The 24,997-nt window shown below is 40.5% G+C and overlaps 1 protein-coding gene across 6 annotated transcripts in view; it reads left to right on the top strand.

Annotated features, from left to right (window-relative positions):
- The first annotated feature begins 684 nt into the window (after window positions 1–684).
- The window catches only part of gdpd5a (glycerophosphodiester phosphodiesterase domain containing 5a), a 157,267-nt gene continuing 132,954 nt past the window's right edge, over window positions 685–24,997 (top strand). For all 6 annotated transcript variants that reach the window (XM_050035688.1, XM_050035685.1, XM_050035692.1 and 3 more), the window contains exon 1: window positions 685–979. The gene's annotated coding sequence lies outside the window, so the exon portion shown is untranslated. The remainder of the gene's footprint in view (window positions 980–24,997) is intronic.

Below are 24,997 nucleotides of genomic sequence, written 5' to 3' on the forward strand. Positions count from 1 at the left end.
GGTGGGGGGGTGGGGGGGACTGACTTCCGGTATGGATACAATTTCCGGTGTGGACTTCCGGTATGTATACACGATGAATTTAGTTATTTTCTGTTCTTTTTGGTCCATTTTATGTTCTTTTTATTTATGTCATTTTACATGTTATTAATGTCTTTTTGAAGGATGTTACAGAGTAGCAACATGTTAATCAACAATACGTATAAATACACATCCAATGTTCTGTAATATGTTGCTATAAACACACATACACATCCAATGCTCTTAATGTAATGTAATGTCAAGTCTGTTAATAAAGGATTTTAAAAAAATAAAAATAAAAAATACACGAAGAATATTAACTTCCGGTATCGACTTCCGGTATGGATTGGATATATGGCGGCGCTGCGCCCTTGTCCGCCATCTTGTCTGCAGCTGGGTACTCTTGGAAATAAAAGGCAATTATTTCAAGTGATGCTAAAAAAAACTCTAATTCATTACAGAAAACCTACAAACACATTTATCAACATCCCATGTCCACCAGTATTACACTGCAGTATTGCTGCACAGGTCGATTTACCTGTGTCAAAGATGTCATACATTGCACACTATAAAAAGTACCGACCATAACGAGTCTGTGCTTTGTGTAAAAACTGCTTAGATGGAGTATTATTTGCAGTGTGCCCCACAGCTCCACCCACACCGCGTCTGACGGATTACATGTAGTTTTTAACTCATCTATGGACATTGAGGTGCGTCTTTATCCAAGGAGAAACTACCCTATGAGTTACTAAAAAGTCAAAGTCATTGTTTAAAACGTTACATTATCTGTTGCGTTCAGAGATGAATGTGTGCCGTTGCTGTGTCTCACACGGCCGCTGAATGTGACTTAAAAGATTTGTATGAATCCGTGAAGTCTGTGAAGGGAAGACATTTTCCATGGGAATAACTGATTAACCGAGAGCGTCCGCCGGTCTCAACACTGTCTGCCGAGAAGGTTAAGGTAGGCTACGTGTTGGTGCGCACTTTATCGGATTGTCCTCTTTTAATCGGAGGAACTGTCACTTGGCAGTGTGTTCTGTTTGAGACCACTTTGTGGAATTGAGGTGTTAGCTGTCCTTACCGGGTGTTTTTATATGTGCATGCATTATATCATTATTTCAATCAAGTCTTGTGAAGACCGTCTTTCCTATACATGCCTATATAGGCGAATATTAGCACAGGCTTCGATGTGAAAGATTCAAGGACAAAAGAGATTATTGGTGCCAATTGTGTTTTCCTGCATGATGGATGATAGCAATTGTGAAATAAGTGATAGTGCTTGCTGAGTAGCTTTACTGCCACCTGCTGTACAACGGAGTGGTAAAGACACAGGAAAGCAATGTTTAGAAGTATACACACACACACACACACACACACACACACACACACACACACACACGTTACATTAACACACGATAGATTGGCTTATTTTGGTCTGACTCCATTTCTCATCGTGCATCTAACTTCTGGGTAATCAGTTTATTTTTCTGGTGTAGTAAACACTGAACAGCTGAGGTAGATATAGGCTCTTTGGTCAATTAAGCTATTACTGAAAGTATAAACTAATCCTTTTATCCTTTAAAGGTCAGTATGTCAATGTGAAAGTGAAATATTGCAAGTATCACAATGTGAATTTTTAAAACAATAAAATGGGAAAACGATTTGTTATTTCATTATTTGTTTTTCACTGTCCAACAAAAAACAGATTTTGACTTCTTTTTCAAATATTTCATTTAGTGCACAGGTCAAAAATAGAACATTTAAAAAACAGTCTCGATCCCTTTTTTATTTTGATATTTAATCTCTCTCATTTCTGTGCCCCGGAAGTCATTCAGTCTAGCACATAATTTACTGTCTGATACTGATAGTAGGCTGTTGTTTATTATGGCTGCCTTGGAGTCCCAAGGATTATGTGCTTGTTGCCGCGACGTAAAACATAACTTTGACTCTGTAACATCGACATTGCTCTTGAAGGCTCTGGTAGATCTACAGTGATCCGATTCACAGCTTTCGATTGGAATTTCTTTGTCCACCTTAAATGACGCATAATGCCTGTAGATGGCGGTATTTAGTCATGTTCAAGCTAATTCATGAACTGAAAAATTGAACAAATACGGGAAAGATGGAATGAGAATGATCAATAGAGTGCAATTGTCCTAAATTTTGAGCATTTTAACTGTAGCATATTTTTCTTATCGTCCTTACTCATGGTAAACTGCTTTTCAGTTTTGCTATTTCTGCCTATTTGCCTTGGTCTTGTTTGCTCTGTATTAAAAGGTCTAAAAACTAATACTCCAGTATGACAGGAGATGTGAAAGGGTATCATAATCCTGAGTTTTATTCATTTTACTGTAATATTTTTCTTAATGAGCTCCATGTTACATAATTGAAATTCAAATGAACGAATGGTACATGGACCATACTCCTCTCTGTGTGCGGGAAATGAGTGCATGGCACTTATGGAAACTCTATTTTTGGATAAATACACTGAAAGATTGAGGATACTATTCATGCATGCATATATAAATTTCATGAAAGAGTGAAAAATGGAGTTCTGGAAAGAGACAACAGTGACAAAAGGCTAATAATAGACACATATGCTCTGAGCAGTTGGTTGACTGAGACTTAGTGGATTATGGTATTATCATTCAAAATGCCAATAAATCTAACTCCACTAACAACTTTGACACAGCGAGGTGCCTGCAGCCTTGAAGGAGTGCTGACAGAAACTAGTAACAGTTACTTCTGGAAGCTGGCAAGGAGGTGAGAAAGGAAGTAAAGTCATCGCAGGTAAATGGCAGGGTCATGAGAGGGTGGTCTAAGCCAGCTAAATGACGGGCAAGCTGAGCGTTGTAGCAGGCTGAGTAAAGGTGAACCTGGGGAGAGCTTTCCTCTTTACACAGTTGTAAGGTGCTGGCTGTAAAAGTAACAATAACTGATTTAAAGGGGACTATGCTGTACACAATTCGTAACAGAAGCTAAAAGAAGCAACAGAAAAAATTAATTGAGGTCAAAAGCTTTTGTGTCCAATGATTTCTGTTGTGGTTGCTCAGAGTGGTTTTACTGAAAATAGAAGACATTCCTGCAAAGGCACTGTAGTTTATGCTGCATATATTTTTTTTAGCAGATTTATCATTTCTGTCATGTGTTATTGGAAGTCCTGGATCCAGGAATACTTAGTAGGGATGGGCAGCACAAGCAAAAACACTATTCGAAAATCGTGGCAACTATTCGACAATTTTTCGAATAATCGCCCCCCCCCCCCCCGCCCGCACACAGAGATCCATTCATCATTAAATGCCCGAACATACTCGGGCGGAACATACGCGGAACGGACTCCACGGAGGTCCGCGCGGATAAGACGGCGAATAGTAATAGTCGCAATAAAAAATCGATTTTTCAAAAATAAAACGACAATTCAAAAATCGTGACCCATCCCTAATACTTAGTATGTTATTTTACAATAGCAGTTTTCCTTGGATCTTTTTTATGATATTTTGTGTTGCAGTGAGCAGTGCCTTTATTCTCTGCACAGCTTCACTCCATCCAAAACAGCTATTATTGTGGAATTAATCCTGATGTCTTACAGAAACCTGTACTGTACCTGTATCCACATCAGGGATCAAATCGCCTTCATTCTTTTCAGTTCAGTTTATACCTGCTGAAAAGGATAGGTGATATGGTAGGACAAACAAACAAACTTTATAAATGCATTCTTTCATTGAATACGCACTGTACCAGAGTCATTTTCAGTTGACTCTGTAAAGAAGCTTGAAAACGTGGCAATAGAGAGGTGAAGTGTCTCCTACCTGACTGGGCGTAATGATGACAATAGCTCTGTGTCAACAGCACCATGGTAAAAATCCTCAGTGAGACAATAGGCCAACCTGGCTGAAAGAAGGCCTCTGATTTGTATAGAGCTTTTTTCCTGTCTTTATTCAAGAGAGTGGTATATCAGTTCGAGGGCATTATTTATTGATTTCATGTTCAGATTTTGTCATATTGTCCCTCAAAACCCTGCCCTCGCACTCAAATAGCCTCTGCTTGCGCGAAGATCTACTCTGTTTCTGCTCAAACTGTGTGCTCGCACTCAGATACAATGTTGCTTGCACAGATTTCCTGCTCCAGCTTTAGCTCTTCTCCTCGCACTCAAGCTGCTTCTGTGCACTTGTGGAATTTCTGCTCTCAGCTTTCTGCCCTGCGCTTGGATTTTTATGTGTAACAACCCTGTCAAAATCCCTCAACCAATAGAACGCCAGGTTTATTGTTGACCAATGAAATGATCCCTGCCTTCTTGCTGGCGCGCTCGCTTAAATTTTGGAGCGTCCCGTCCGGGTGGGCAGTCTTTAACCGGGTTCATCGACTCCCACCCTCCAGGGCTTCATTAAATGTTCGTCCCTTGCTTTCTTTACGACTTTTGGAATGACCCCGATTGTCGCAAATTCGCATCATACCGCTTCCATTCAGACTGCAGCCCAGATAGCGTATGTATTCCCCTAATGCCAGTTTGTGCATATTCAGTAGGTACCTAGGAGCCTTTTGCAAACACTGGTTTCTTGTAGGACCGGCCTGAGTGAGAACTTCACCCGGGTCATGGAAGCTAACGCTTTGGCTAACAATCGCTGCGTGTGGAGGCTGCAAATTTGCAGAAATTGTCCAATATGAGGTAAGTTGTGCTAAGATAAAAATACGTACCAGCTTATTGTTTGCTTCTACAGCTGACATATTGGAATAGACTTCATGTGACTAATAATTTTTACATTATTTGAAGATTTCTATTTGTCGCAAATTTGCTACATTCATCCATAACGGCTACATTCGGCCATAATGGCAGCATATAGGGTAAATAATAATGTATTTAGATGGATTTCAGCACTGACATGCATTTTCTTGGGGAAATGCCACTCTAGTTAATTTCTTTATAAAATAGCATGCTGGAATATAAATGCAATTTCTGTGCTTTTTCATAACACACAACAAAATGAATTAGGTGGTGGGCCGAAGCCGCGTATCTGCATTAGTTTTTCAAAGTAATGATCCCCGTGCAGGGACAACGGGGTTCAATGTTCTGGATTTGTGAAATTGTGAAGATTATTTTATTCTTCATCAGATCTGGGTTGTTGCCACTCGATATTCTTGCACATTTTTCCACAATTATAATTTGAAGTTTGTTTAATATTCAGGCAAACGCTGCAGTCTACTATAACAGTCTGACCAATAGAACGCTAAGATTTCGAGGGAGGGCCATCGGATTTAGCTACACTGAGCACAGCTGTTCAACGGAGGAATCGGCAGATGGACACGATGGAGACAAGTAAGTAACGTTATTATATTATTAAAAACATGTTTGCAACTTGATTGTCTTGTACAGTATTGAGTTCAAACGCATGACTTGCAACTTGTGTTTTGTACAGTATTGAGTTCAAACGTATGGTGACGTTTTGCAAGTGTAAAAGTAACGTTAGCGTTAGCTTTAGCAAAAAGCGCTCGCTAGCAGCTTCATGCACTTTACGGGTAAAGTGAAGTTGAAGTGGCTTGCATATTATTTCTCATTGGGTTACGCTAGGTCTCTTAAGTCCTTGTGGTAGAAATAACCGGGATTGTTGCACGTTTATTAGAGTATCTGCTGACCAACATCACTGAGTCTCATAAACCAAGCAAACACGCTTTGATGATGTGTAAACAATGTTGTCATTTAATCATTGTTTCCTCACATAACCTCCATGGAAACAGCAGAAGAGAGCTAACAGCTAAACGAAAAAAAGTAAGGTTTTTGGAAAGTGATTGAATTGATTGTAAATCACATGTAGCATTAGAGAGTTTGTAACAAAGAAACAAAACATAACATATACATTATATAGAAAGCTACATCATTTTTTCCCCTCCTGCAGGAGTCATCACACACACTTTCTGTGTTCTCACTTTTCTTTTTTGACAGGTACCGTGTGTAGTCTCTGAAACAGGAGAAGTGGTATCGTGCCTCACTAGCCACTAGGTCCCTGTCACGAATGTGTAGAAGCAGACTCTCATTCTGTCTTTCTTCAGCAGCAAGAAGTAACTTCCCTGCAGTGAGTGTTTCACACCGAGAAAGTTTTTCTTTCATTATCTTCCGGCTGTGTGCTTCATATCTGTATTTTTCATGTTTGCAAATCAAACACTGTATTGGGAGCAAGTGTGGTGCTCTCTCAGACGTGTGGAAGTCACTTGTGTGTGATCTTAGAGCCAGACGTGTGGAAGTCACTTGTGTGTGATCTTAGAGCCTGTGTCTTTGCCAGAGTTTCCTCACCATCCTCTGTCTCTGTTGCTACTTCTAGCACTAAAAGACAAACAGAAGACATCCACAGATTCAGGCTTCACCTTGGTTTGAGGCTGTGCACCATTCTTATTCCCCTACACCACTGGGTCGTGACATCACAATTATTGTATGTGAAGACACATACTTTATTCATATATGTAGTGCTTGTTAAAGCAACACTCTGTAACTTTGACCATGACCCGTGGCTTCAAAAAACTAAACTATGCACGTTAATATGTCGCACAAAACAGCAATTTTAGTAAAACCGGGTCATATTTTATGGAGAAAATGTCCTCTGGTTTTCCCTCTGATGTCCTACCACTGCTCTGTCTGTCTGCAGCCTTTTATTTAGCAGAGCTGTCCCCAACTACCCACTGCTGCAGCTGCAGCTTCAGTCTGCAGGCAGCCTACATGTTGCTTTCAGGAACTTCTGTGAATCACAGAGTTGAGGCCGAGCAGTCTAGGACATCAGAGGGGAAACCAGAGGACATTTTCTCCATAAAATATGACCCGGTTTTACTAAAATTGCTGTTTTGTGTGACGCATAAACGTGCATGGTTAAGTTTCAGTTTTCGAAGCCGCGTGTCGCAGCCAAAATTACATACTGTTGCTCTAATAGTTGGCTTAGTACTTGTGTGTCCGAAATAGGGAGTACTAATGCTTGCATATTTTTCTTAAATAGGTCCCATACTATTCTGTCCTATCTCACTTGGGAGGAAAATAGCAGTTGTATAAAAATGTTGGGATTTTACTTTTGTGTTATTTCAGTAGATCATCTGAGATTAGGGTGACCAATTTGGCTGACCTGTCCTGAGCTAGAGCTGTCCCCGGAAAGGTCCCCAGTTTCAACTGTGGATTAAAAAAAACACAAGTGAAATAGACGCCACAGCTCTGATTCTGGTTGCGCACAGACTGATGCAGTACTACCTGTGACCGCTATGTGGGTTGCATTGACAGAGTGGCGCTGTCCATATTTTTACTCATTTACTCCACAGACAGAAGACAGAAGCTATTTTATGAGGGCAAAAGAAGAAATAAGTCAGAGTTGGAGCAGACTGAAGACTTATTTCACTGACAGTAACATATACTGTTGTTGGTGTGGCTGTATTATAGTGAATTGTGAACATGACCATGTGATAGCTATTACAATATATTATGATGTGGCTCTGTTTTAGGAGAGGAATATTAATGATAGAAGAGTAAAAGGAAGCAGGAGGAAAAGAAATGTCTTTTTAATGACAAGAAAATAAAAAAGAAAACATTTATGCCCCTAGACCACAATGGTGGTCCATTGCATTCTTTGAAAGTTGTCAAAATACATGAAAATACATATATATTTATTTCATAATAATATTTAATGACTTCTGTACTCTGAACTTGAAATGTCCCTGCTTTTCATTTCAGAAATCTGGTCACCTTATCTGAGATTAAATGGAAATAACAACTGCGTGTTTTCCCCTTGCTGTTTTTAATTAATGTAGTTTGTGAATGTTACTGAGCACTTTATTGGACTTCAGAAGTAATGTGAATGAGTGAGGGGCTTAATTTAAGTTAGCACTTTTCTTCATCTCAACAGTGTTCACTGCAGCTAGATGGGCAAATGACTCCCTCCTGTGATGGAATCAAGTGGGTGAGAATGTAGTGATCTGATTTATCGAATAGATTTTGACTAGGGTTTTGCTCATTTGAGTAGAGTGAAATACAAAGCTTATGTCTGAACAGTGAATTACGCACAATAAACTTGAGTTGTCAGAACCTGATCGTGTGAGAGGATGTCATTGTAGCTCCTAATTTCTTTTCTTTGTTCACAGATTCAGCATTCAAGATTCAGATTTGAAGTTCAAGATCCACATTTACAGTTTCACAATTCAGATTTGAAGTTCAAGATCCACATTTACAGTTTCACACTGCATATTTGATACCAACGTTCTGTTCCATTTTCCTTTTGAATTAAAGCTTCCTTTTCTCTTCTCTTCTGGGCTCGTTTTATTTTTGTTATATTAGTACTGTAAAATGGATGTAGCAGTCCCTGTGATAGCCAGCATTAGCTGGTATAGCATATTCAGCAGGTTCCTGGCTGTGAAAGTTAAATCTCCGCACTGCCTCTTCAGCTATAAGACTCTCTTCAGTCCCTAAATCTTTCCACTCAAACACTGATTTAATAAATTTTTGCCATCCTGTGTCTGTAAAAGGAGTGATTGGTCCATCTTTCTGAATTATATGCATATAGCACTCCATTTCTTATGCTGATGTAATGCTAGCAAACAAATAAAAAAATAGCAACAAAGATTAATCTAGTGGCGGGAGGAGTGTCGTTTTTATGACGTTTCATCATTTTGACAGATAAATGACAGGTGAAGTTCCCAAGCAAGATAACAGACCTCAAATTTGTGAAATCAGATATGTTTATTTTGTATAAAGCTCACAGAGAAAATATACATGGTACCTACACAGACTGTTTAAAAAAAGTCTGTAACGCGTAAAGACCACGTTATGTATTGAAGACATAAAAGAGACTTATTAGGCTATGTATGTGTGGCTCTCGGTGGCTCTACATGCAGCGCCATTTTTCCAAGGGTTTTTTTCTTTTTTCCAAGCGTCCCATTAGATGATAACTACAATCACGTCATGCATGTCGGACCCCGGACATAGCTGTCTGCTCTGTTTGCCGGAAAAAAGGTAACGTGATAACAAAAATGTTACAAAAATGTGCAAGAAGTACCGGTGGCAACAATTTTCTTTTGATTCATTGAAAACTTAAGAAGTTGTCAACAAAAATCTGGGTCCTCCCCCGATAGGGATCGTTTAAATACAAGGAATCGCGGCTTCGGCCCACTGCCTAAATGCATCAATGTTCTATTTGAAGCAACCAGATGGACTTCAAACCAGGGTTCCACCAGTCGAAACTGATGACAGCTGTCTCAGTGACAGTGTGGATAGCGATGAAGACTACACTCCTACACCAGGTGATGAAAACGGCAGTAATAGGGGCGTTGGCACTATCCACTAAACTACCGACGCCCGTATTACTGCCATTTTCATCACCTGGTGTAGGAATCTGTACGTAGCATGCACAGGCCCCATGCACAGAGGCCACCTCAATGCAGCGGTCGTGGGCGCGACCCCAGCCTGTGGGTCATGTCATTCCCCCATTCTCTATTTCCCCACTTCATGCTGTCCTAAAGCAAAAGGCCAAATAAATAATCTTATAAAAAAAACAGCAGTAATAATGCTATAATTTCGTGTAGAGTTTCAGCTTTTTGTCGTTTACATCTGGCCATGTTTGTGAATGCAACCATGTGTACAAGATGTGTATATAATGTAGATAAAAATGTCCGCATTTTTCTATAGTGATTTCTTTTTTCTACACCAGGTGATGAAAGCAGCAGTAGTGAGAGTATTGACAACAGGAGCAGCAGTGATGAAGACTCCAATGGAAATCGTGATGCACTTCCTAGCACCAGTGTTCTAAGTGAAAATCTTGAGCTCTGTTTCACATTGGATTGTAAAAGTTGGTGTTATAATCAGGACATTGAAAATAATTGTGTGGTATCAATAAAACCTTCATACGTGAGATGGGAAAATGTGTTCAATTTATTATTTTTGTACTATTTTTTTCCATTTATGCCCGTTGTCGCTAATTTGCATCATACCTAAAATTATATCTATTCTATGTGCTAAAGACAAATTAACAATCTCCACTTAATTTAGCATCAGTTTGAAAGCAAAAGCACATATAATTAAAGCTGGAGTCTACAATGTTGGAGAGATTTGAAAGCTGCATCTCCTCCACACTCTTCCCCCTCCCTCCTGTGCTCTGTCTGACGTTATGCCCCCTCCCCTGTGAGCTGTTTCACCCTCCCCTTTCCGCTGCCTACCAACACACCTCCTCAGGTGGGAGAAGGAGCCAGCACAAGATGAGTTTTGAGAGGAGAGAGAGGACTGACCAAGAGCAACTTTATCATTTAGCTACAAATTTCAACAATGTTGGACTCACAGGTAACTATGACAAACTCTAAAGTTATTACAGTGCATGTTGAAACAAATGTGGCTTTTATCATTCACTTCAATGTCCGCAACTAACATTGCCAAGCTAGCATTTTAGCACGTTATATAGGTAAAGTCACAAGTGTCATGTCATAACAATGTAATGCTATGAGTAAACAGCTAACGTTAGCTCTGGTACCGCCGGGATAACAAGGAAAAGCTAACAATAACAATGATGTCTATCACTTGTTAGATAAACGTTTTTGTGAATGACTCGATATATATGAACCGTTTTTTTTTTTTTTAATTTTTAGAGTTCACATGACAGCACGTCTGGGTCCCCGGCTCCGAGCACGTCCACGGGCTGAGGTCGTGCTCGAGGCCACGGACGAGGGGGTCAAGGTGGGAGAGGAGGAAGAGATGGAGGACGGGGATCCGGCCGCGGTTTACTGTCGGAACTATAGCTGGAACTGGAGGAACTGCAGCGGATACAGGCTCTCCAAGCAGAGCAGATTGCTTATGAGGATGTATGTATATTATTACTTTTATTTTTTTGTTCTGATATAAACTTCAAACTCAGACACACACACATTTATATAGAAGTGTGTGTTTCTGTTACAAAAGATGTTTTTTGAGTGCATTCAATATGTGCTCCAACTATTGTACCTTACCTCAGCAGCAAAACACAGGATGTGTATTGTGACTAAGAGGCAGATGACTGATAGAAAGCAGCACAGTACAAATGCAATGTAAAAGTACTACATAGAAATAAAAAAAGTCTAGCATATAAGCAAGACACCTTTGTGCTGTAAATGCCTTTGTAATTTTCAAAACATATAATTTCTGCAGAAATGGAGTAAAGAAATCTTTTTTTTTAACATTGAGCCTCTGACTGCGATCCTCTTTTTCTGTGTTTTGACTTGATATCATTGGGACACTGCATCAGAAGACAAGAGTGCAGTGGTGATAATGTAGTTTGAACTGTTTTGTAATTTTTAAATTTACTTTTCAAATATAAAGGATAAAACAATATATTTTATAATAATGGTCAAGTTTAGTCATAAACTTTCTAAATAATAGTAGTCAAATTTGACTTTGTCCCAAAGATTCACAACACCCACAAAATTACATGATAACTCTGTAACAATGACAATCTGCACTGCATTGCAGGCCTTGATTGGGAGCATGGACCTCAGCGCATCTCATCAGATGATCAAGGCTGTGTTGCAGAATGACCCGTCCTACATTTTTGACCTGAGATCAGTCACATCAGGTGCTCCACCCGTCCAAGCATCCACTGCTGGACCCTCATGGTGTGTGTATGGGAGGTGCCGCGAAATGCCGACAGACCTGGAGAGAAAGTGCTATGGCCACCAACCTGATGAATGCCTGTCCATCATACCACACACGGATATTTATGTACTGATGGGGGGGTCACTTGCACATAGCCAGGAGAATCTGGAATGATCTCAGGGCTGTAGAGGATCAGAATAACCCGGGGGAGAGTAACAGACAATTCAGATATGCAGCATACAGACAAAGAGTGGTCCTACAGTATGGGTCACTTGGAGGTGGGCGGCGAGTTGTTATCCCCAGCTGCTGTGTGTGGAGGATCAGAGACACATTTCCTGATCCCAATGGCAACTATGTGGGTTTCATCCCATCTAGATTCTAAGGACAAAAACCTGTGTTCAGTGACCACATCAGTGTTGTTAAAGTATTTGAGCAGCTATTTTTTTTTTCTTGCACATTTTTTTTTTTTTTTGTTAGTGTTATTTGTTTGTGCTTGGTTTACCTCATTGTTTTGTATTTAAATTTATTTAATAAACTGTTGTGTGCTTTGTATATTTTGTGTGCGTGTCATTTTCTAAATTGGCAATAGAAATTGAAATTCAACATAGACTTGTTTACTGGACATGACTGTAAAATAGACTATTATGAAAAAACATTAGTCAATACATGTATCATGAAACCAGACAATTTGTTGCCAAAATATAATTTTTATTTTCTATTAAAAAAAAAAAGAAAAAAAAAGAATACAATGTACAGCAAGTCTTTTGGTGTCGTCTGACATCCAGTCTTTTTGGTCACTATTCAGAGCAGTGATGACAACTCACTCTGGATGTGACTGTCCTATAGAAAAAGAAAAAAATAAGTAGCTACTTGTAAGTAACAGTGCAATTTTAAATTTGATCCAATATTGTCATGTAACTCACCAAGCCCTCTGCTAGCATGTGTTTGCAGTAGCTCTGCAGTTTACAGGGCAAGGATACCAGACACAAGTCCATACTGACTAGGGCTGTCATAATTGCTCAAAAATGACATTCGAATATTCCTTCTAAAAATAACTCATAGGTTCGAACCATTTCGCATTATGTCCACAAGAGTGCAAACTAACACAAGGAAACATACTTGTATAGGCCTATGTATTAGTACAAGGAAACATAACTACTTGTAGGTATTTTTATTTCAACATAAACATCTTTGAAAACATTTACATACCTACACATTAAAACACATAAAACAATTATCTATAACATTACGTTAGAAACGACCGCGGACCTCTCGCTCGCCCCCCCTCTCTGATCCGTCAGGCCACACCGCTCGTGGAAGCGCTGCGAAGAGCCTCGAAGCGCCGAGAAGCGAAGCCAGTTTCTTTTCGGCGCCCCTGTTAACCGATTGTGTCATGCACACCAGCTGCGCCGCGCCGCGCAGCTCCGTGGCCGGCTCTGGTCTATTTTCTGCGCGAGCCGTGAGTGAATGTGTCAAGTCGGGTAAAGGAGACAACAGCTGGGAGCAGAACCACTTGTCGACCAGCATGAAGAAATGCGCGTCTGATGTGAACAGAAGTGCTCCGGCTCGTGCGAGAATTTCGGTGCGCTGCGAATCGCAGCACCTCCGCGGGCGGTGTGGCCTTATGCAGTGTGTTCAGTGCAGCGGCCCAGGCCAACGCCCACTCGCAAAGAGGACAGCTGCGGTGGTGTTTTTTTCCCCCTCCACAATCGAATATCAATTTTCACATTCGAAGGTCCATTTTTTTTTTTCAAATTTGAATTTAAATTCGAATTTAGAATATTCGTTGACAGCCCTAATACTGACGAGGATCGTCGGGCCTCTTCATAGCAGTTCATGGCACAGCACTGGTTCCTGTGAACCGTTTTTCAATGATGGCAGTTTGCAGGTCTTTTATGTATCAGTAGTCTTTTTCCACCTTCATAGTGTAGAGGCTCCACTTCTAATATTTCTTATTAAATACTTTTCCATACCTGCCAAAAGATAAAATTGTAAGCTTTCTTTTGATATTGAATTCATAAGGCACAGGTACTTTGTATATCTACTATTAAAATTTCTAAATAAATTTCAAAATTGTATTCAATTATGTTTACTGTACTTGATGTAATATCTTTTTTTTTTTTTTTTTTTTTTTTTTTACTCAGGACCTAAGATTTTAAAGACATAATCAGATCAATCAGATTGTTGTAGACACATACTGAATAGAGCCATTTGGACGTCTCTTCACTGCTCTGTTGACATGGCAGTTATAATCAAGGCCAGCCAGCATGGTTCTAGCAGAATAGACCGGTGGGGTGAAGCTGGAGCGCTTGCTTGCATACATGAGCATGTGATTGTGAAATGACTCTAGCTCTGCTGTTGACCTGAAAGCATAGTGGAAAAAAATATACCAGTTGATTATATATCAACAAACAATGTTTGCCTATCAGACATTACTGTATTGAGAATATACTGTATATATATTCAGTATAAAAACATTTTTACAAAGTCAGTCACTGTACCTGAAATGCAGATATTTGTGAACATTTTTAAGCCAGCATGCATCCAGAACTACTCCCATCAATCGCTGGTGTGCCTCAGAACCTTTTTTTATCCACGTTTTATCACGTTCCTCTGGCAACGAGCCATGTTGACAGGCTCCAAGAGCCCATTCATGCTCTCCGTTAACATGGTGTAGGACACCTGACCACAAATCCTGCGTAAAATTGAAAAAATGCAAAAACATCATGACTGACAAGATGATTCAGACATCATAACTTGCATACATAAAAAAATCATTTAACAAGTCTAAATATTTAGTAAAAAAAATCACTTACAAAGAATTCATTGTAGTTCTCTGCAGTCTTGCAACAGTGCCAGAAGTGGTTGCAAATGTCTTTGGTCCAGTCCAGGACTTCAGAGCATCCCCTTTGCTGCCCTGCCTTACATTTACAGGAAGACATGTGATGTCAAGTAAGTGTTTGAGATGAGTTTCTCTTCTCAAACCATGCAACTATAAGTAAATGGAATGATTTGAACTTACTGTGTGAAGTTTTTTGGCCAGGGATTTTGAACCGTGCCACATATCTCAAGTGTGTCTGATGCCACTGTCTTTGTATTTCCCTGTCTGTAAGGTCCAAAAAATACCAAAGATAACTACTGGTTTTGTCAATGCACATCACAATATAACGACACTTGGATTTTTTTGGGGAGTATGAACACATAAACATGTAAACGTAAACACATAACATTTCTAGGACAATTTTCTAACATAAACAAGAAAAATAAAATGCCTGCAACTTTTGGAAGTACATTACAGTAGAATGTGGACTCAAATTTATATAGTGATAAAGACAGTGATGAAACAAAACCACAAACTTATTTTCAATGACTCTACTTACTGAAGAGTGCTGATATCTGACTATGGGCATCAGTGCAGAACTCTTCAATGTTGACTTCCTGGCGAAGGGTTTCAAATGTTTGTATGAAGGCTTCCTTCTCCATGGCCACAGAATTCTGCATGGTCTGTCGCTTGTCAATGTTGTTCATGCAGAGAATCTGTTTGGTCTCATTGTTGTGTATGTGCAGTACTGTGCACTGAATCCTGGACTGTCCATTCTTGCATCTCCTAGAAGGAAAGCATGTGAAGAATGGAAGAAAAGACATAAACAAAGACATGTACATAGACAGAGATGCATTTTTGCAAAATACATAATTTTTAATGGATACCGATTGCAATTAAAATTCCGGGGCTACTGTAATATATAACATTCCCATGTAAGTTTGTATGACACTGAATAACCAAAACCTGGCCACCTGACAGAATTGTTTTGTGACTTTGACAGACATTGTGACTTGCCAGGGCCTGTTCTGACACCTTTATCAAAACCAAACTCAGTCCCCTTACGCCAGGGCCACACCGCCCGCGGAAGCGCCGCGAATAGCCTCGAAGCGCCGAGAAGTGAAGGCAGTTTCCTTTCGGCGCCCATGTTAACCGACTGTGTCATCTACACTGGCCGCGCCGTGCCGGGAAGCTCCGCGGCAGGCTCTCGATTTGCAGCGATCAGTTCGGCGTCTGGTCTATTTTCTGCGCGAGCCGCGAGCGAATGTGTCAAGCCAGGCAGTGAAAAATAACAGCTGGGAGCAGAATCGCTTGTCGACGGCGTGGAGAAATGCGCGTCTGATGTGAACGGAGGTTCTCCGGCGCGCGCGAGAATTTCGGTGCGCTGCGCTTCGCAGGCAGTGTGGCCCTGGCGTTACTCAGCATGTTGTCCCAGTGCTCCACCAACAAGGGGGGAGGGGTTAAATGTTAATGTGTGCACTTGTGTAAATGCATGTGTTTGAGAAACTCACCCAAGGCAAAAACTGGTCCCTTTGATTGACACCCTGCAATGATGGCAGCCCTCTTCTCCTCCCAGAACTCCTTGACTGTGTCAACACAATATGCATCCTGGATTCGAAAGAAGGTTGACTTGTTCACCATCCCGATCTTCATGAAGTTAAACAAAAGTGAGATCTTCCTATAGTTATTTCCAGAGAGAAGGATGTTCATTGAAAGCGTAAAGTCTCCTGCCAGCATCCCATATTTAAACTGGGGCTTGGATGCCCATTTTCATACGGTGTGACCACGGGGACATATCTGTGGAAAGGATTAAAAAAAGATTTTAAAAAACTCATCATTGCTCCTGTCTTACAAACAATTATATTGATTTTTAAAGTAGTTATTAACATGTGCAGTTTATTTTATAATCACATAATATGTAAGTAAAATTTAAAATACAAACTAACTGACCCATTCCATCACAGCTGCCGTTCCTCTGGAAGTGATTCTTACTTCAAATGGTTCAGGTGCCTTGCATTCAACCTTTGTGAGTATTTCCCTGAAAGGACACTCCTTGACAGGCAGATGCAGATTTTCTGCAAACTGTTTCAGGCTGTCATGGTAGATTATGATTGCAGGTTTCCCAACCACATCATCAACTACCAAAACTTTAATCGCCTCGGGAAAGTTTGGCAAATTCTCTGGTTTCATCTTCCTCTGATGATGACAAGTCTGACTCAGTGTCCTCTGGAGTCCAGGTTTCATCATCACTGTCCCATTCAATTCTGAAAAAGCAAGAATACATTTGAAATATAAGAAACTGACTGTACAACGTTATGCAGCCACTACAAACACTCCCAAAAATCTCTGCAGATTACAGAGCAACTTACATGGAGTTTCAGATGTAATTGAATTTGTTTTCATCATTGTCCACTGATGGATCATGGGTTGGCAGACTAAATTAACGATTTCAAGAAAGTGTATACAAGGTCATGTCACTGAAGTGACATGACAAGTGAAGATGCATGTTATAAAATTTTAGCACAGTTATTTCTAAAACAATTTAGCTTTCAATATTGACATACCTTGGATCTAACTGTTGTTCTGCTGTCTCCATGGGACTGGAGACAGCCAAGTCAAGGACACCAAGCTCAGGAAAGTCATCATCACTGAAAAATGAAATGAATTACTAGTTACATTGACATCATCTGCAATTTATATATCACATTTTCTATCATCTATACCTCACAAATGTCTATTGCAATGTGTAAGACCATCATATCAAATTGTCATTTAATATGAGTAAAAGAGGGAAAGCTAAAAAACAAATGTTGTGCCATATAATAAGCTGTGAGGACCACCCATTTACCTTAAACGTGTAGGAAATTGTATAAACAAGATCGAGGAGCCCACAACCCCACAACTTGGAATTTGACCCTCCTTTACAAACTAGTTTACCAACTCCCAGGAACAAGTTGTTGACATCTTACAACCCCCTGCCTAAGGTGCAAGTACACAAGGTAGAAGGTACAAAGGTAGACACCTCTGTATCCACAACTTATCATATACACAAAGGAGATAATTTACATTTCTTCACCCCCTACAAAGAGGCATGCACGTAGACACCTCTGTACCCACAACTTATCATATACACAAAGGAGATAATTTACATTTCTTCACCCCCCTACAAAGAGGCATACATGTGAAAATGCAAATGCAGACACCTCTCAACCTCACAAAAACACACAAAAACATTTATATTTTTTCCCCCTTACTTGGGGCATTTGTGTGTACTTCCTGTTTACTTCATCGACAAAGCCTCTATCAAAATGACCAAAAAAAGAGAGAAAATTTCAAAACCTTGACAGCTGATAAGTAATGTATTTGAAATATCCCTTTCCCCCTCTCTATAAATGATCATTTCAGCTAATGTGTCTTTGACAGGATTTAATTTCATTACATGCAAATGTAAACCAAAGCACTATTCGGACGGGATTAGTTTTATATAGGGACGTGGGGTAATGTCACTTTACCACAGGACGTCAGTAATATTAATGGCCGATTCGCACGGGATAAGAAATATCAGTAAAACTACCACAAGTGGGAGGGGTAAATCCATTCACGCACCACCGTCCCCTCCTGCCGTCATGTGCGTATGACAGGACTGTCAAAAGCACCAGGAAATTGAGTTAGAATATTTTCGAATTAATTTAGTAGAGTTCGAATAATATTAGAATTTATTACTATTAGTATTAGTAGGCTAATAGTATTAGTGTTATTATTATTTTATTTTATTTTTTTTTACAAAAAACCCCCACAAAAAATAAGATGCTTATTGCAATATGAACGTGACACTCGGATGAAAACACCCGTTCTGACCTCACTGAAGTGCCAGGTATGATCAACTTCTGCCTCGGTATCTGAGCAATGTTTGGATACTTCAGTGCGTAGTTTTCCACCACAAGAGTGGATCCTGGTCGGCTCGTAGTGGTGTCTCATTCTGGTAACGTTTCATCTCTTCTTCAAAAAGCGTAGGCAGGGAGGCAGCAGGTGCACCACTCTCCCTGTATGTCTCCCCGAACAGGTCACACATCGCGGACAGCGCAGTGGGTGGTGTTGGCGTCGGCGCCTCTCCTTCCCTCTGCGTCCCGAATGGGATTTGCCGTGATATACAACATTATTGATAGTATTATTTAATTTTTAATGATATTCAAATTATCAAATTTAGGTTCGAACTTATAAAAAAATATATATATTCGAATATATTTCTAACTTCGATTTCTTTTTTTGACAGCCCTAACACATATTTACTGCTGGTCTATTCGCATGGGATTAGTATTACCTGGGGTACTTGTCCGGGACCCTTTTACAGAAGGTAAAACTCGCGGTAATCTTTACTGACATCGTGCCTGTGATGGAAAATTATGGGTACCTGACAAGTTATGGGCGTCTGACCCTCTTTTCACCCCTTAGGATGTCCTGCAAGACTTACTTTATTGAAGCTTACAAATCATCCCATGCTCTGTAATCCCTCACTTGATAACATCAGATATATGGCGGAGGCCTGGTCGCAAAACAGGCCGAAGGTGAACCTTCAGAGAGGCCTTCAGAATTATGACCCTGTTATTGTGTCAGGAGATGGTACGGCTTAGGACGACAGGTTCTCTGGCGCCATGTGTTGTGACTATGGGTGAGCATGTGTTTGGGTAACTATAAAGATAGAGGGCTGGAGGACACTCGCCAGTTCTCACTTTGACTGACTGTTCATGCGGTTTGTACTGTTTGTGAGACTCCATTCATGAATGCTTATTAAAACTCAAGAAAGACAGCCGACGTGTGAAGACTTTTCATTGAATTTTTTATTGAATAGTAATTTTGCCACCACATGCCGTAATGATTACTGACATGGCACATTCGGACGGGACTAAAATCTCTGGTAATTATTACTTTACCCCACGTCCCTATATAAAACTAATCCCGTCCGAATGGGGCTCAAGACAGTAAAATCTGTGGGATATTACCGAGAAGGGTCCATATATTTTATGACCATGAAGTTGTACTCACAGGTCTGACATAGTGATGGGAATTATGGCTCTTTTTAGAGAGCCGGTTCTTTTGGCTCGGCTCACTAAAAAGAGCCGACTCTTTCGGTTCCCAAGTGGCTCCTCAGATTTAGGTTGTTTAAATAATTTTTTTTACCAACAATAATGTAAAATTCTGTGTAAAATAAATTACAAATGTAAAAAACATACATTATATCAAATGTTTATTAGGGGGCCAAGCCCGAGGGGCCTCGGGGAACGCGTATGCAAGCAGTTCCTAGGACCAGCGGTGCTAGGAACCCTATTGTATTTGTAAAGATTTTTATAGTTCTCTATTTTTATTCTTCCGTTGATAAAAGTGGTGCTGCAGGCTAAACCGTGCAAGGGAGGGTGGTGCAATTTGGAGGGTTGGTCCAGACCCCTGCACGTACCTCAGACGCAAAAAACTACATATGTCCGCCTGCAGGGGGCCCTATAACCAAGGCCAACGCGTTTTGGCCCACACCGTATGCCGTACATTCAAAAACGTTATATCCCCAGATTCCCTGAATAGAGCTGAATCACTTTGCAATTGGCCACGCCCACTTCCGCCTATAATTTTTTCCCGCAAAATCGCAAAAACTGGAAAACCTACTTTTTTGAACTCCTCCTTGGGATTTTGTCCGATCTGCGTGAAACTTGGCACGTACACTCTTCACCTGGACCTGATCTAAAGTTATCAAAAAAATTTTGTTCCGTCAAAAATTCCACAAATTATTAATGAACAAATTTGTGTAGCTAGTAGGGATGTAACGATACCAGAAACTCACGATACGATATTATCACGATAAAGAGTCCACGATACGATATATATCATGATATATATACAAGGGGAAAAAAAGAGAAAATTTATTGTTAAAAATAGCTATTTTATTCAAAAATAGTGCATGTACACTGTACAGCATGTTATTTTTAACTTGGAAGCGTATCATAAACAAATCAACACACAGTTGAACATGTGCTGTCATTTCACCCCATTACTGCTAGGCAGGCAGACATTAAAGTGTCATAACAAAGTCATGTCAATTAAAACTATAGTGACAGAATATGAAAATGGAAACATTAAGTATTTTTTTACCTACTCTGAACAAAAGTAGTGTAGTACTATTACTAGAAAGTCATCTGAATGACATCAAATTATGAGGATAGAGCAGTCTTAATATTCATCAAATATACAGAAATTAGAACAATCAGACCCTGCAACAACAACAAAATTAAACAAATTAGAAATAATGTATACTCAATAACACGCAATCCCTCACTCACAGATACACAGAGAGACACAGAGAGAGAGAGAGAGAGAGAGGTGGGTAGAGATGTGTGTTAAAGAAAACCAAAATAATTTCTATGACTTCCATTTCCCTGGAAGTCATAGAAAAACTCAAAAACACACATTCACTCAGTTTGTTCACGCCAGGTTGACAATCTTGACATCAAGGAGACCCTAACACTTTCTCAGAACAGGAGATGAGGAGAGGAAAGCTCTGGTCCTGCGCTTTCATGTGATATGCGTGGCATTTCTGTGCAACCCTGCATTCGCGAGTAATCCATCCAAAAGTAATGTGTGTGCAAAGCTGTATGAAAGCTCTGTTATACATTATTTTAGTGTAAGCCACAATTACGCTGTTTCACGTGATATGTGTGGCTTCTTGCTATGACGAACGGTCGCGGAGAAAATCCACAGAGAAGAACAATTAATCTCCTTTTATTCGCTGTTTCCTCCGGTCACGCACGGGTCAGAGTCGGAGGCTGAGAGGCTGAGCTGCACGAGTCTGCTCTCACCTGCACGCACAATTGCATGCAAAGGATTATAGGGAATGTAGTCACACAGTCATATTACCGGCTCTGTAGGAGAACGCAGCTATATAACTATCGTGGCATTCCCACGAAGGTATTGAGAATTTATTTTATCGCGATACCGCGAAATTCGACATATCATTACATGCCTAGTAGCTAGCTATAAAAATGTAAACTGTTGCATATCTCAGTCAAACGTAATGCTATCAACACCAAATCTCAGATCCTTAGTTGGCATGACACTGTGAAGGTATGAGCCAAATTTGGCGAACGTTGGCCACTAGGAAGCGCTACAAATATGGGAAGTTTATATCTCTTAAACAGCTACACCCATTTCTATGAAATTCGGTCAGTATGATGTAGGGCCATTCCTGAGGCCATATATTGAAGGTGGTCATGACTGATCAATGTGGGCGTGGCTTATTATAGGATAAACAACAAACATTTACTACAGCTGAACTATTATGCTGAGGGCTGTGAAATTTATAGGGTACATATAGAATAGGACACAGATCTTCCATACCAGAAATTGTGCATATGCTCCACTAGGTGGTGCTATAATGGATGCATGCGTTTTTGCATGTAACTTCCACATTTTAAATGACACATTCATAAACATTATATCCATGTGTTCCCTGAATAGAGCTGGGTTTTCTGACACAGGCCCCGCCCACTTCTGGTGCACATTCTCTTTGCTAATTCGCCACATGTCCAAAACCTACTTTTTCTAACTCCTCCCACAGTTTAAGCACCACCTGCATGAAACTTTGCACATAGAATCTCCAGATGTGTCTGATCAAAAGTTATCAAAAGAATGCAAAAAATGTGCTAGTTATAATCAAACTATTTTTTTTTGCTAGCTGAAAAACACATATTGTTTCATATTTTGGTCAAAATAAAGGCTTTCAACATCAAACTTAAGTCACTTGCTCCTGAGGTCATCAAGAGGCTCTATGCCAAATTTGGTGCAAATCGGCCTATAGGTGTCGCTATAACAGATGCAAATGCGATTTTGCCTGTAACTTCCATATTTTAAACAACACATTCATGGACATCAATGCAATGTATTTCCTTAATAAAGGTGGGTTTTCTGACATAGGCCCCGCCCACTTCTGCTGCAATTTGCCCTTGCTAAGTCACCACATATCCAAAACCTACTTTTTCGAACTACTCCTATGGTTTAAGCGCCATCTGTGTGAAACTTTGCACATAGAATCTCCAGATGTGTCTGATCAAAAGTTATCAAAAGAATTTTGGCACTCCAAAAAATGCGCTAGTTATAACCAAACAATCTTTTTTGCTAGCTTAAAAACACATATTGTTTCATATTTTGGTCAGAGTAAATGCTTTTAACATCAAACTTAAATTTACTTGTTCTGGAGGTCATCCAGAGGCTCTGTGCCACATTTGGTGCAAATCGGCTAATAGGGGGCGCTAAAAACCCACAAACATCAAGTCTCAAGTACAAGATTTGAACAAAATTTGGTGAGTGTCTCCTGAGGCCGGACATAAAGTTAAGTAATGATTGGTCAAAGTGGGCGTGATTTATTACAACAAATTCAAATCACCACAATTTCAGCCTTTCACACTTCCAGTGCACTTCCCATTACAGCAAATACAGCGGCTCGGACGTCGGCCCGCGTCCCTGCGCTCGCCCTGAGCCCGTCGTGCTTCGGGGCCGACTTCCGTGGGCTCCGTGGGGCACGGGGGCTGAGTTGTGCGGGGAGGTTTGGCCTCCGTTCATAACTGCTTGCAGTTCTAGTTATTTATATGGCTTTATATACTCTACAGAGTGCTACAAAAAAAATTATAAAGTTCAAAAACTTTTAACTATTTTAAACTTTTAGCTTTTTACTATTAAACACTTAACTATCTTAAACTTGTAACTATTTACAGAGAAACAACATAGAGAAGCTTACAGAATCACACAACAGAATATAACAAACTGCAGCAGCAGTTGCAGTAGACACACTGGCACCTTCATTAATGGCAGGTTCGCTTGCTTGTCTTTTTTCTTCCAATTGCACTGATGGATGAACAGTTCTCATGTGCCTGTGCAGGTTGTTTGGATATGAGATTTTAATTTTGCAGACTCTACACTCTGCCCTTGTATAGTCAGTGTAATTGAAATGATTCCAAATTTTACTGCTTTTCCTGCTGTATTCATTTTCTCAACTTTTTTACCTTTCCAGCATGTTGTCGCTCTCTGTAGCACCTGCTCTCTTTCTCTCTCTGTCTCCCTCCCTCCTGTTCATGTGCTCACTGTGCTGTGTGTGTCTGTAAACCCCGCCCCTCCCCCTTTCCAGTTTTGGAAAACGGTCAAAGCTTTGCAGAACAAGAGGGTTGCTGGCCCTCCTCTAAAACTGAGGGTCAGTGATTCCCTTGTTTCTGACAAAAAGGACATGTCTAATGCTTTTAATGTACATTTCAAAAAAGCTAGCCATATTTTTGATGAACGGTACCCCAATTGTAACTTGAGTCACGGTGCTGTGTTCCCTAATCCAGCTAATATCTTACCTACTTTTGACTTAAGGCCGCTTTTGGTATCCGAAGTATTGCAGGCCTTATTGTCTCTTGACTCGAAAAAGGCTGCAGGGCCGGATGGTCTTGATCCTTATTTTTTAAAACTTGCAGCCCCGGTTTTAGCTCAACCAGTCACTGATATTTTAAATCTTTCGATTTGTACGCAGGCAGTACCTGATATTTGGAAACAAGCCTTTGTCTCTCCTTTATTGAAAGCTGGTGACCCAGCGGACTTAAACAATTATCGTCCCATTTCAAATGTGTGTACTCTAGCTAAAATCCTAGAATCGCTAGTTGCTGATCGATTGAAGTCATTTATTGAACAGCATAATATTCTTAACCCCATGCAATCTGGTTTCAGATCGAAGCACAGCACCGTGACTGCCTGTTTGAAAGTTGTTGATGATATTAAGTCTGCACTTGAGAAGAAATGGTTTTGTGTTGCCTTATTTATTGACCTGTCGAAGGCATTCGACACAGTAGACCATTATATCTTGCTGAAGTCCTTGTCGAATGTTGGTTTTGGCCCCAGTGTGATTAACTGGTTTCTGAGCTACCTTTCTGATCGATCTCAACTTGTCAGGCTAGGTGACACTGTTTCAGACCCAGTCACCTTGGATAAAGGGGTACCGCAAGGTTCCATTTTGGGACCGCTACTTTTTTTGTTATATGTGAATAATTTATGTGCCCAGTCAGTAGGGTTGGGTCGGTTCTCGGTAATACCAATTCGGTCCGGTACTCTGTCTTGGACCGGCTTTTATTTTTTGAGACCGACCGGACCGCATACTCAGGCAGAACGTATGCGGTGCGGACGCCGCGGTGGTCCGCCCGGTAAAAGTGGACATCTGCAAGCCCTGTGCGCGCAAAGCACGACTGCGCGGACTTCGATCCGCGCACCAGTGTCACACAAAAGACTGTTCGGCATGTATTTTTCACATCGCGGGGATTTTTCACAGACATTTTTACACGTAGTCCGCTCCGCTTATAGTAAGCCCGAGTCTGTGAGCACCTGTGTCTGCCTCTTTACCAAGCGCACAGCAAGCAGGAGAGAGAGGGGGGTGGGGCGGGGACTGAGCTAGGAGGTGCGAGTGCGCATGCGCCTCTACTGTAGCCTGGAGTTTGTTTAATAGTGATGGGGAGTCGATAATGGCGGACAATTTAGTCTCGACGAAATCAAGGAATGCGCCACTATGGCAACACTTT

The sequence above is a fragment of the Epinephelus moara genome, chromosome 3 (genome assembly GCF_006386435.1).
Source record: "Epinephelus moara isolate mb chromosome 3, YSFRI_EMoa_1.0, whole genome shotgun sequence".
NCBI lineage: Eukaryota > Metazoa > Chordata > Actinopteri > Perciformes > Serranidae > Epinephelus > Epinephelus moara.